The following is a 12,500-nucleotide window of genomic DNA, read 5'->3' on the forward strand; positions in this document are numbered from 1 at the left end:
GACGTATGAAAAAGCACACAAAGAAATCCTTGGAAATCGTGGCAAAATTGCTGGAGGGGAGGCCATAACATCTGACCTCGGTAAAAGAAAAATGTCGACGAGGATGGGATTCGAACCCACGCGGGGAGACCCCAATGGATTAGCAGTCCATCGCCTTAACCACTCGGCCACCTCGTCAGCTGATACCTACAATGCAATGCTTCCTTTTAGAACTACGGAAAGTCGACAAGACCGCATTTGCACGATACCCACGTGCCAAGAGGGCAGTCATATCGTTTTACCTAGACAGGTCTGAAGGTGACAAGCTCCTTAATCATCTATCTGGCTTACCTTCACTCACAACTTCTCTCAACAAACACACCACTGCAGGAGCTTTATAGCAACAATACACGACTAATTGGCAATGTAGGGGAAGCGACAGCTTATTGTCCAAAGGGTTCAGTGGATATTTCTATAAACACAATTCTTGTTTTTTGTCAAAAGTAAGAAATGAAAACCGTAGTATATACAATGGGGGTTTTAAAACACTTTCAAGAAAAGTCTCTACAAAGCCTTATTTATTAAATAAGGCTTTGGTTGGGCCCTTAGCTCTTGCTACTATTACCCCTACTACTTAACGTGTGTTGGAGGTAACACTGTGCCGTACGGTACGATCAATAATTCTTCTCTTACAAACCCCCTACCCGGCCCATCCCTCAAGTAGTTTAAGTTAGGTTCGTCGGCTTTCATATCCACTTTATCTATGTTGTAAGTTTTGACTGACCATATAGGATCGGTGGCCCGCTTACGGCTATCACCCTCGTGTTCCCCCGGCTGGTATAGATACCTCACTAGGGCCCTATCTGGTATCTGTTTCTCCTTCCCACGCAATGGAGCGGCCGACTCTGCAACTATTGATTTTAGTTTGATAGCGTCTGCCAGTTTCTTACCGGTGAGACAGGTGACTTCATGGTTGATTGCCGACACCACCTTGGGTAACCTCGTGACCCATTCAGTCGATCGTTTTCCAGGGGTGACCATCTCCCTAGCATACTGATGGCCGAACAAGCGCTCAGCCAAAGTCCTATTAAATCTCTCAACTATGGCTTGGCTGCGATGGGCTCCGGCCGTGCCACGCCTGACCTTTGTATCGTGTTTGGCTAGCAGTTGTGACACGGCACCCATGAACTCCCGTCCGGGGTCAACTTGCAGCTCTGTTGGCCACGTCAGCGGACTGCGTTTGTATATGCGTTCGAATCCTCTGGCTACCTGGGCCGAATCTTTCGTGGTCAAGGGTTCGGCTTCCTTGTAACGACTGGCTACGTCCACTACGGTTAAGGCATACTTGTACCTCTTGTCGTGGGGTAGGAACAGTAGGTCTGCCTGGTGAACGCTATTAGGTATGTTAATACCGAACCTCCTTCTAGGCACGTAGCGTGGTGCCGGTAAATAGATCTGCCACAGGGCTTGTTTTTCAAGCCACGCTTTGGCTTCCTCCGGGGGTACTCGCGCTATTTTAGCTAGCTTATCTACTGCGCTAGCTCCTTTCCAGTACCCACGCGGGCTGTAGTAAATAGCCTCAAATTTTTTCATGTCCATACGCGTATGTGTTTATCCCATCAATAGCTATCCAACGTTTCGTGTCCATAGGCGACAGGGACGTCTTGTTTATAGTCAGTCCGTATATCTTATGTCCATCACTTCTAAGTGTGTTCATTTTATGCCTAAAGGTACGGGTCTTGAACAGGGCTTCCTTGAATCTGGGGTGTTTGATGTGTTGTTTCACCACATACTTCTTAACCCCCTTAGCCTTCCGGATCTCACTATTGTCGGCTTTCAGTATGGAGTACATCTTAGGTCTCAAACCTATGTACTCGGCTATGGGCGTGCCAGCACACTCGTCCTTCATCTTACCTAGGACCTTTTTATTTACCGTACTGTGTATGGCATGGGTCTTAGGGTAGTCGCTGGTGTCGTATAAATCGAGGTGTTTTTTCATGTCCTCGTACACATCCTCGGTTCGAATCTCCATCAGCAGGGAATCCGTGTCAGTGTACAGCACTTCACACCTGTCACCGTACTGTTTCTTGAGCTCGTTGTAGTAAAAGTCGTACATCAGGTGTTTGGATAAATCGAGGATGCTCATCCCCACGTAAACAGGCCGGTTGAATTTTATGTGGCTTTTCTTCATGTGTAGGGCAACCAGGTTGTCTGTGAATATCTTACTACGGTTGAATGCCGGACTGGCTATCAATCTCCTGAGCTTGTCTTCCTCACTCGACCGAACCAGCTTCACGGTCACGCGTTTCCTCAGGTTCTCCATAGTCTTACCAAACACCGAGTTGTTCATGAGCTTGTAGAGATTTTTCTCAAAATCACTGGTGGCTTTTTTTCGTAGGTCTGTGTTCATTCTGATGTAGGGCTCCATCCATGGGCTCTGGTCGAACATGAGCACCCTGTGTATTTTGGTCAGCCTCATACCCAACGACAGGTACAGCTGTAGGTTGCGATAGTGAACGATGTACTTGGTCTTATTCATTAAGTTAGGCACGAGTTTTTCAACGTCTGTCACACGCCCACCTAACAAGTTATGTTGGTACTCAGACATCCAGTCTGGGTTAACCCTCATACGTTCGGGGGCCAGGGGGTAGCTGTTGTGCGATGTGTGTAATTCCTTGGTATACTCTAAGTCAACCTCGAGGATATAACCTTTGTTCGAATCTGGTGCAACCCCCATAACATCAACGTGGGGTACCCATTCGAATCCCCCTGTAGGTAGATACTGGCTCATGGCCCAGCCGTACAGGTTGTTTGCGTCGAGGTAGAGAATGTGATTGGTTGGTTTGTTAGGATCGTAACCTTTCACGTATTGATTATTTGCTTTCGCGTATCATTTGGATGCCATGGAAATCCCACCTCGCAAGCCTTTCTCAATGAATAGGTGCATGTCGTAATCTGTGAGCAATTCCAAATTAACTCCGGTCTTTTTAAGCAAGGCGTCCCACGACAGACCTGGGCTGGTGTAATACCATGCGGGGTCGAGTTTATACTGCTTGAAACACGTTCGCCTAAACGTCTCAAACACGTCGGCTAACAGCAGTACATCTGTCCTCAAGTACAGGTCGTGATAATCACCCAGGTTCTTACAACCCAGTTTATTCCATACGTTAGTCGCGTGCGAGTAATCATCTCGTGAGACGGACGCCTCATTCAGCTTGCTATAAAAGCAGTCAATAGGGGGTAGTCTGGTCTCGGTGAACTTGACCCAACTATCCATGTACTCATAGGGGTACACACCCTTCCTCATAAGCAGGGGTCTAGTCTCGGCGTCTGTGTATCGATCGGTGATAGGGAAGGTATTGTTGGCCTTGACCAGACTGTCGAGTGACGACAGGAGGAACTGAAACGAGTCAATGAACCTAAGTCCGTTTAAGCTGAAGGAGATGTATCTCTCCATGTTGTTGGGGATGCACGTTATATTACCATCGATTTTCGCGATGGCCTGCATGATCAAGTGTGAGTCGTACCCTCTCAAGTTGTGAAAGACAACGGGGATGTTTATTGTCTTAGGGTTGATTTTAAGCTTGAGGTTGCACGCGCTGTGAGCGGCGCCTCTATACTTACCAGTTATGTGGCAGTGATCTCTCACCGAATCACCGTTAAGTGGTGAGTCACACACGTGACAGTTAGTGCTACTAGCGTGAGCTAGCCTGTCGACTCGGGTCATACGCATGGGAGCGATTCTATACAATGTATTCCTAATAATTTTTTCTTCCTCCTGCAAACACTTTAGAAACCTTTCAGCCGCGTCAGGGCCCCTATACACTACCGGAGCTTTCGTTTCCCCGTCACAACGGACGACAATGTATCCAAACCCACAGGCTTTATGCTCTTGTGTTTTGTGGGTGAAGGGGGCCTCGCCGGCGGCACCACTGGGGGAATCCCCCACCACCAAGGCTTCGAAGTCGGCGTATATGATATAAGGCACAGACATTTGGTTCTTGTGGTTACCGAATTTTAGGATATTATCACCTTCCTTAGGCATGTCGACTCGTATGGCCGTCTGCCCCACACCTTGACAATCATCCCGGTGGGATTCTAATAAATCAGCTCGTGTGAAGCCATGTAGGCATCGTTCACAGAAGTGGGTCTTTTCTCTGTGTGCCGATTGGTCATACAACAGCCTGCTAAAGTGTTTTATCCATGTGTAGTGATACTTGTCACCTCGCTGGATCATGAATATATTGATAACTTGGCGATCCTTCACCGGGCTGACCCTGTGTACTATTGTTGTGTTACCTTCGTGCCCAAAGACATTTATAGCCAGATTATTCTGTTTTTCTACTTTAATGATCTGGGATATGGGGGTGGGTTCATCTATACCATCCCAGTTGAGCCCATCATCCTGAGGATAATTAGAAGACCTGTTCGGATTAGTGTCAGCTGGAAATAAGGCTGACCTGATAGCTAACCTCAGGCAATCGTTTCCTCTATTCTTAACGTTTACTATGGCATGTTTGTTCCTATAGTAGGGGGGCAAGGCTAGGTATGATCCGCCTCTGAACGGCACGTAGTTAGCTATGTCTAGATAGACATTATCGATTTTATCTACAGCCCACCCGGACCCCAAGTGTGTGTAGCGTTCTAGGTATTCTCGTATCTGCTGAAAACTGGTATCGATTGATGCGTCAATGGTCTTTCCCTCACTGGTTCCTGTGGGAGGGGGTCTCCACCGTCACCTCGGGAGCAGCATCCATCTATACTATTATTATTATTTTTTCTCTCAAATTGACAATGCTTTGCCGTGATAATTGCCGCCGTCACTGGAGCCAACAACATACCATATTTGTGGTACAGCCCGCAGCTGATAGAACTCACGGCGTGTTCGATAAAAGGGTCTTTCTCGAGGTCCTCCCACAGGTAAAGTCGGCGCTCTGGTGGAATGGGAAGGAAGTATGATACAATACCGGTGTATATCTGGGTCATAGCCGATCCTATTGTCTTTGTCATTTCTGCTCCGAGCCGGGACTTGTATCTAGCGTACAGCTTATCGATTTCTTCGGCTGACATTTTGTGAATTTTATCCGGAGAGTAGTCTCCAAAGTAATGTTTGGCTTTGCCGCCAACAGCCAACGCCACCAGTTTCTCTCGCTTATCATCAGTGGGGGAACCCTCCACCAACAATTGTTCGAGCAATTCCTCACACTCCATCTTATAATATAACAAGTAAGATTTAGTTTTAACTATATAATACCCGATGCAGACAAAACACAGAGAAATGAAGGTTAAGTTGCACACGACAACCACTTCAAATATCATAGCTATACTTAACATTTGCTTAGCTTTAGCTTAGCTTTGCTTAGCTTTGCTTAGCTTTGCTAAGCTTTGCTTAGCTTTAGCACACCCTATATGCTACTGGTTGGTCGGTCTTGAGCACAAGCTTAGCGTGTTTAGTTTCAGCGAGCTGTTTCTTCACCCGTTCCCGTTCTAATTTGCTCATCACATCGTTCTCTCTCAAACACTCCTCAAACGAATCCCTGTCCTTGCAGTGAAATAAGGCCACCCATCGCGTCTGCTCCCTGAGGTCTTTCAACACCGAGTTGAACTTCTGCGTTAGCACCCAGACGCTGTGATTTGCATGCCGGCCGGAGAAGGCCAGGTACGATAGCATGTCTCTCTTTTTTGTTATCTCGCGATTAGCGCTGCAGTCGTCCAGTATGAACAGCGTCGGTTCCCCTTTAAATTTCTCGTGAAGAGCTTTCAACCAGTCCTGCAGGCGTGTTCCAGGGTCGATTTTGTGTACGTCCGGGTCCGTCATCACCCAAGGTCGCGAGTACGTTTTATTCATGCTCAGAGTAGGGCACATGATAACGATGTTATCGAACACATCCTTGTAGTAACCCTCCAACATATCCAAGACGAAAACGGTCTTCCCACAGCCAGTCTGCCCGCACACTATTGCGCAGTGTGGGTCAGTGGGGAGGTCAATAGATGGCTTGCACGAATCTCCCATTGTCTATATTAAGTTGCGCGTCCATAATAACGTACAGATATAATTTCAACTTACCAGCGGGTTGAGCCTTCTTAGTAATCTGGATGGTTATCCCTTCGCTGCCGTTATCTATACGGCGCCCGCTACCGTGCAGTTTATCATCATCCGTGGATCGCATGTCCAACCATAGGGCGTACTTGGTGGTCAGGTATTCACCGATCTGCACGGAGCCTAGGTCCAGGTCCTTTGTTATGTAATCCCCCACTGGTAGCTTTTTTATCTCATCCCACTGCTGGTGTGGTCTCATACCATGACTGAACAGCTGGTTGGGCACGCCCTCGATGGTCACTTCCACCTTTTCAATCTCGGGGTTGAAAAACTTCTCGCTGTCCCTCCGGAATGGCTCGTAATCCTCCACGGGGACGACCAGGATACCTTTCATCGATCGCGCCGGCACGTTCAGGTTGATATTCCACACAGTGTCGCTCTTATCTCGCACGACTGATCTATACCTCAGTACGCGATCGTACAGGATAGCCATCTTCCCAGAGTACTGGCTTCGAACCTGCCTGGCCAGCTCCGGGCTAGTGACCATGTCGAACTCCAGAGAGATGTTGTCTATGGCATAACTGGCCTCATCACCGTTCGGCGTACGCACTACTTTACTATAGTCGTTAAACGTGAGCTCGTATTCGAGCCTATCACCCAGCGCGGCCTTGTAAAACGGCGCGTGTCCCATGAGCAACTCGAAGTCGAGTGGCACGCAGAATCGATTCCCGTATGCTCGAGCGATGGCCTTTTCACCGTCCGATAGCTTGTCTAGCTGGTCTGGCGTGAAGGCATACCCTATGCGCGACCGGGTTGATTTGCTGATGCCCTGGTACACATCATTGACTCGTTCTCCCTCGCTTTTCCAGAGATCCCCGTAGCAGTGAAACACGTCGCTGTCGTCGATGCTCAGCACCTCGTTACCGCTTATCTTGACGGTCGTTTTCTTGATGATAGCTCGACCCACGTTCCGCACTAGCTCGCGTTTGTCGTTGTCGGAGGTCAACGTGATATTGAACGCCAGTCGAACAGTGCCTGGTACAATGAGGTCATTCTCACCAAGGTTTGGAAATCTAACCAGCAGAGTTTGATTCTGGTCTATCTTGGTGGGATTGTTGGTGATGGTCACCGACTGGCGCACGGCTCTGGCTCCTAATGGCTCTCTCAATCTTCTGAAAGGATCTAATTTTCTGCCGTACATTGTTATATATAAATGAAATATATTTTTAATACTAAATAATGGATGAAGACATACCTATGGATGATATGTGGGACGATAGTGCCCAGGCATTCAATGATGACCAGGAGACCTCATTCTCAGGTGACGCACTCATGGAGGGCGCCGTCGACGATTATTACAACGCAGTTGAAAATAAATCCAAACTCAAGCCGTTGGGAAGGAACTATTCCAGGTTTACCCTCGATAGCAATGGCACGCTGCGTTTGAAGGCTCACCCGGAGATCGATCTCGTGCATAAACGCACGAGAGAACCGCTTGCTTTATCAACACTGAGCAGTCGACATGGGAGTAACTTTGTCCGCGATGAACTAGGCTTCATAGATTACGGTGGCGCGCGACCTAAGCAGTATCCTCCGAAGTTAGTTCAAAGTCTGGAAGGCATCAGGGACGCCACATCGGATCAAAACATGACTTATGATATTGAAAAGGTGTTGGCCGACTACAAGAACAAGCCCTTCCCGGGTCTCGAAATTACCTTTCGGGAACTGAAGGGGTTGGACCTGTTGATGCAAACCATTCGTGGTCAGCTCTGGAAAAGCACGGCCAAAATGAGTGAGATAGACGACCACATCGAATATGAAAAGGAAAAACACGGTGAAACTGAGGACGAGTCTATGAAAGCCACCATCGAGGAACGAATACGTAATTTGGAAGATGAAAGGCAGACCTGGTTGGAGACAGCGTCCGGCTACAAAGAAAAGCTTAGATCCCAGACCAACCGTGTGCGGGAAACCATCAATCAAGTCCTCCACCGAGACACCACGTTAGCAGACAGGATTCGGATATTGTTCCGGGAGCAAGGGATCACCATCGCCAGCATTCTGACTGCATTGGGTTTCATCATATCAACCCTGGTGGTGTCACTGACAGGGGGTACTGTGGGGCCTGCCGGCGGTTATTTTTAACCAAATAAGCCCCAAAGCTACCCCACCAACCACCAGGGCCGTTTTACTATCAATATGACTGGAGGCCTGAATATAGGGGTGTGTGGGGGGTACCCCCACATGAACTTTAGACTCCGGGGGTGGCGCCACTATACCCGTTTCACGTGGTGGGATGTGTGGGATATAGGGGGTGTTAATATCGGGGTTGATACCCAACTTTTGATCCGCCGTGGCTATGACTATTTTGTTGTTATAACCCACCACTTTTTTTACTCTCAGTTGCATATCACTCGGAGCCATGTACAGCCCCACGCCGAACACGTAATTGACTTTCGATCTGGCGTATTCTAACACGTTTTGGTAACGGGTGATGGCCCGCGGGAGATCAACTGGAGAATTGATAGCATCCTCAACGTTGGCAACGAACTGTTTCTGAGCGTCGTAAGCAGTTCCCTTACCGAGGATGTTGGAACGCGTCATCGACTGCGCACCCAACAGCGCCCACACGTACGTTCGAATCGAGTCGTTCAAGCGTATTGTACCAGCACGAGTGAATTCTTTCGATGTTTTTGAGATCATTTTAGTCCAGGCTGTGGCTGCATCAGGATTGGTTTGCTTTATACAGCTGACATGGATCTTTTCATTCGTTGTGGGGCCTGTAAATGTATGACGGTTTGGGTTGTATGAACCATCTTTAGAACCGGCCTGATATGTTCCGGACCTGTAGAAGTACACGAGAACTATACCGAGACCATGGTTCACACCAGGAAGGCGAAAGTCTTTATTCGTTGGAATCTCAAACTCCCCACAAACACGTTCATAAGCGCGTTTATCATAGGGGTTATTCGTCATACTCCACGCTTTATCTTGGGGAAGAGGAGCACTTATTTCCTTCAATATTCGTCTCGTTGATAATAAATATGAAACAAAATAACCGCCTTACTCAGTTCGTCTATACCGTAGTCTAGTGTCACACCCGACCCTGTCGTCGCACACCACACAGCAAAGTTGAGTTGGTTCTGCCAAAACTGCATTGGGTTTTGATTCCAGTTTACCACCACCTGCGCGTTATTAACGGTCACGATATAGTTTTCAAAGATATTAATAAAGGTTGTTTTAAACCCCGTACTACCTACCACCACGATTTTCAAGTGTGCTAAGTCCATATTATAATATATAATTTATATATTATAATATGTACATAACACTTCCAGGAATAACGAGCGGTGAGGCCGTTCAGCTGACGCACGCGATCGATAACACGTCAGGCCAACTCGAAGTCGCACTCTGCGATATCACCTACCTACCGCAATGGACTAACATCAACGCCAGCAAAAATAAGCTGTTCGTCAGTGGAACTCGCAGTCAGATAACTGACGGCTACTACAGCGTGTGCTCTCTAAACGACGAGGTCTTCAAACCCCTGGGAGCTGAACTCAAGATGAACGACTCAAACGGTACAGTGGTGTTAATCAACAACGGAAGAACCTCATTGAGGCTCGGCCGACCATTAGCGAGGATACTCGGTATGTCTCCTGATGAGATAAAACCAACAACAACCGTCACAGGCACGAAGTTACCCGACCTAGTACCGTACCGAGAGCTGTACATTCATCTCGGTCAGGTGAGCACAACGTACAACATTCAAGGAGGTCACCCTTCCACTATACTGAGAGCAGTGCCGGTGAAAACTGAGAAATACAACGACGGTAGAACCGAGTCGTTTTCACCACGGCAGTATAAGAGATTAACCCACGGCAACATACCTGAGCTGATAATATCGGTGTTAGATATAAATCATAATGCTGTAGATATAGGATACCTCAGCTTAACGCTTCATGTAAAATGACCAGTGCACAAGGGCCCGGAGTGAAAAAATGCGTCAATATCGGGATCTCTGACCTTGGAGACACGCGCGGTTTCGACGCTCCCGGAGTAGATGGTAAATCGTACGCCTTGCAACTGAAAAACAACATTTACAAACGCGTTGAAGTCCCCTCCGGTGGAACCCTAAGTGATATAGTAGATACCACAAGAGCAAAAATCAACACTAAGTACGCCCTTGTCAACACCGGTAGTAACTGGATAATATACCCATCGTTCGGGGGTAAACTGTTCGACTTAGATGATGTTGAGAGCACTACCGTTGCCCGAAACAAGCCATATATGCTCGTCTTCACCGAAGATGACAAGTGGGTGTTGTTACCCGATAACGACTGGTTTCTCAATATTAGGCTCGGCTCCCCCTACGTATTCACGGATAACAAAGACAACCACCTAAACAAAGTCGTGAACAATGGAACCCTGCTCGTGGCTTACGTCCCAACTCAGAGACGTAGCGTAGTCATCAGCCCACTCAACACTATGGCAGCCCACATGCTATCGAGTAAACCGGCCATACAAAACGTGGCATTGCAGTTGGTGTCTGAATTCGAAGGCGTGGTCAGTATACTAGAGAGTCTACCGGCAAACTCAACACTGATCATCAAAGTCTACCTAGGGGAACCATCGGGTAATGATGTCGAGATCGTGAAGGGGATCAAACTCGGGTGGGGGAAACGACACCAGTATCAAGTTTGCAACGTTTACGTGCGGGTGAGTGTCGGCTCCAACACCAGTCTGCAGGGGGTGAACGTGATCGTGGAAAACAAGATATCACTAACCAAGATCTTCCTGCCTGACAACATACACTTCATGGGTATGAAGTTCACCCCTGAACTATTATCAGAAAACCAGTTGGAAATTATATCGTAATAGTATAATAATGACCAGTCATCGTCCCAACACTACGCTTAACGACCTAGGAGATACGGAGGGATTCGATCAGCCTGGTGAGGAAGATGAATTATACATCCTGCACTTCAAAGACAACGTGTACAGACTGGTGTCGTTATCAGATTTAAAAGAGCCCAAATGGCTGATCAACTTAACACTCGCCTCACCTTATATCACAATAGACGCAGATACGGGGTATACCACTAAGATTAGGAACAACGGTATCTGGCCCGGGGATTTCATTCCGGAGAGGGAATTACGCATGATAACTATTTGGGACGGGAAAAAAAAGGGGTTAAGTGCTAGGTCAAACAATAAATTAACGTTTAGCAGTAATCCTGATAGAATATTCCCCCCTTTCACACTCATCATAGAAGTCTTCTTTGGTTTAGACAATGAAAACCCCCCAACAGTACACCAAATTTTACCCGGGGTGTCAATACACTGGTCTAACGAACACATGCACCAATATTGTCGTATTATTATACAACAGGATACCCACTGGGGTTCTATAAACCGCTTAATAAACCTCAGTGGGGTTTTTATTACAACAGGAAAGTCTATTAGCCTCTCACCTATTACCCTGACTACTAGTCTAGATCTTGTAGACTTCAAATACATTAATAGAGTATTAACTGAAACCCAATTAAAATGTCTTTCAAAATATATATTATAGGATGGGTCTGTACCCAGTCGTAGAGGAAGTAGCGAAGACGCTGGAAACCGTAGATGGGTTCCGCTTTAGGCAGTTATGTGATGTGAAACGCCAACTAGAACAAGACCGTGACACGCGGAAAGCACTATGTAAAAAGTACCATAGAGCTTTCAATATCGTGGACGGGGCTGACACTACCCTTATGGTAACCAGCATGGGACTAGGGGCGGCAGGCGTTGGGTTGTTAGCTACCATCGTGGCCGCACCTATAGTGCTAGGTATTGAAATAACAGCTGGGGTGGCAGGGTTGGCAGGGTTGGTGCTTAAGTTAGTATCACGCAGACTGCATCGTAAGGCATTGAAACACGACGAGATCAAGGTTCTGGCCGAAGCAAAGCTCAACACAGTGAGTGAGCGTATTTCCACGGCACTCTCTGATAGTAAGATCTCAGAAGAGGAGTTGCGTTCAATCCTCTCTGAACTCACAAAATATAACGGAATGAAACAAGATATTCGGTCCAAGTCTCGTAAGTCTGCTATCAGCGAGGACGAGAAAAAAATGTACATAGAACAGGGGATACAAAAAGCCCAGCAAGCCTTTATTACGAACACCAAAGTGATCGTAGGCTCTTCACGTTAAACTGTTTCATCGACATAAACGTGACATAGGCACAGTGTTACCTCCAACACACGTTAAGTAGTAGGGGTAATAGTAGCAAGAGCTAAGGGCCCAACCAAAGCGTTATTTAGTAAATAAGGCTTTGTAGAGACTTTTCTTGAAAGTGTTTTAAAACCCCCATTGTATATACTACTAAAACTGATTATTAAAAGTAATCTGTCGACGAGGATGGGATTCGAACCCACGCGGGGAGACCCCAATGGATTAGCAGTCCATCGCCTTAACCACTCGGCCACCTCGTCAGATAG

At 47.2% G+C, this 12,500-nt stretch overlaps 2 non-coding genes across 2 annotated transcripts; both read right to left on the reverse strand.

Annotated features, from left to right (window-relative positions):
* Nucleotides 1–95: 95 nt before the first annotated feature.
* On the reverse strand, nucleotides 96–177 carry Trnas-gcu (transfer RNA serine (anticodon GCU)). The gene has a single exon. It is a non-coding gene; the product is annotated as a tRNA-Ser (tRNA).
* Nucleotides 178–12,412: 12,235 nt separating this feature from the next.
* Trnas-gcu (transfer RNA serine (anticodon GCU)) lies at nucleotides 12,413–12,494 on the reverse strand. Its single transcript has one exon. It is a non-coding gene; the product is annotated as a tRNA-Ser (tRNA).
* Nucleotides 12,495–12,500: the final 6 nt, after the last annotated feature.

Source organism: Haliotis asinina, chromosome 14 (assembly GCF_037392515.1).
Source record: "Haliotis asinina isolate JCU_RB_2024 chromosome 14, JCU_Hal_asi_v2, whole genome shotgun sequence".
NCBI classification, from domain to species: Eukaryota; Metazoa; Mollusca; class Gastropoda; order Lepetellida; family Haliotidae; genus Haliotis; species Haliotis asinina.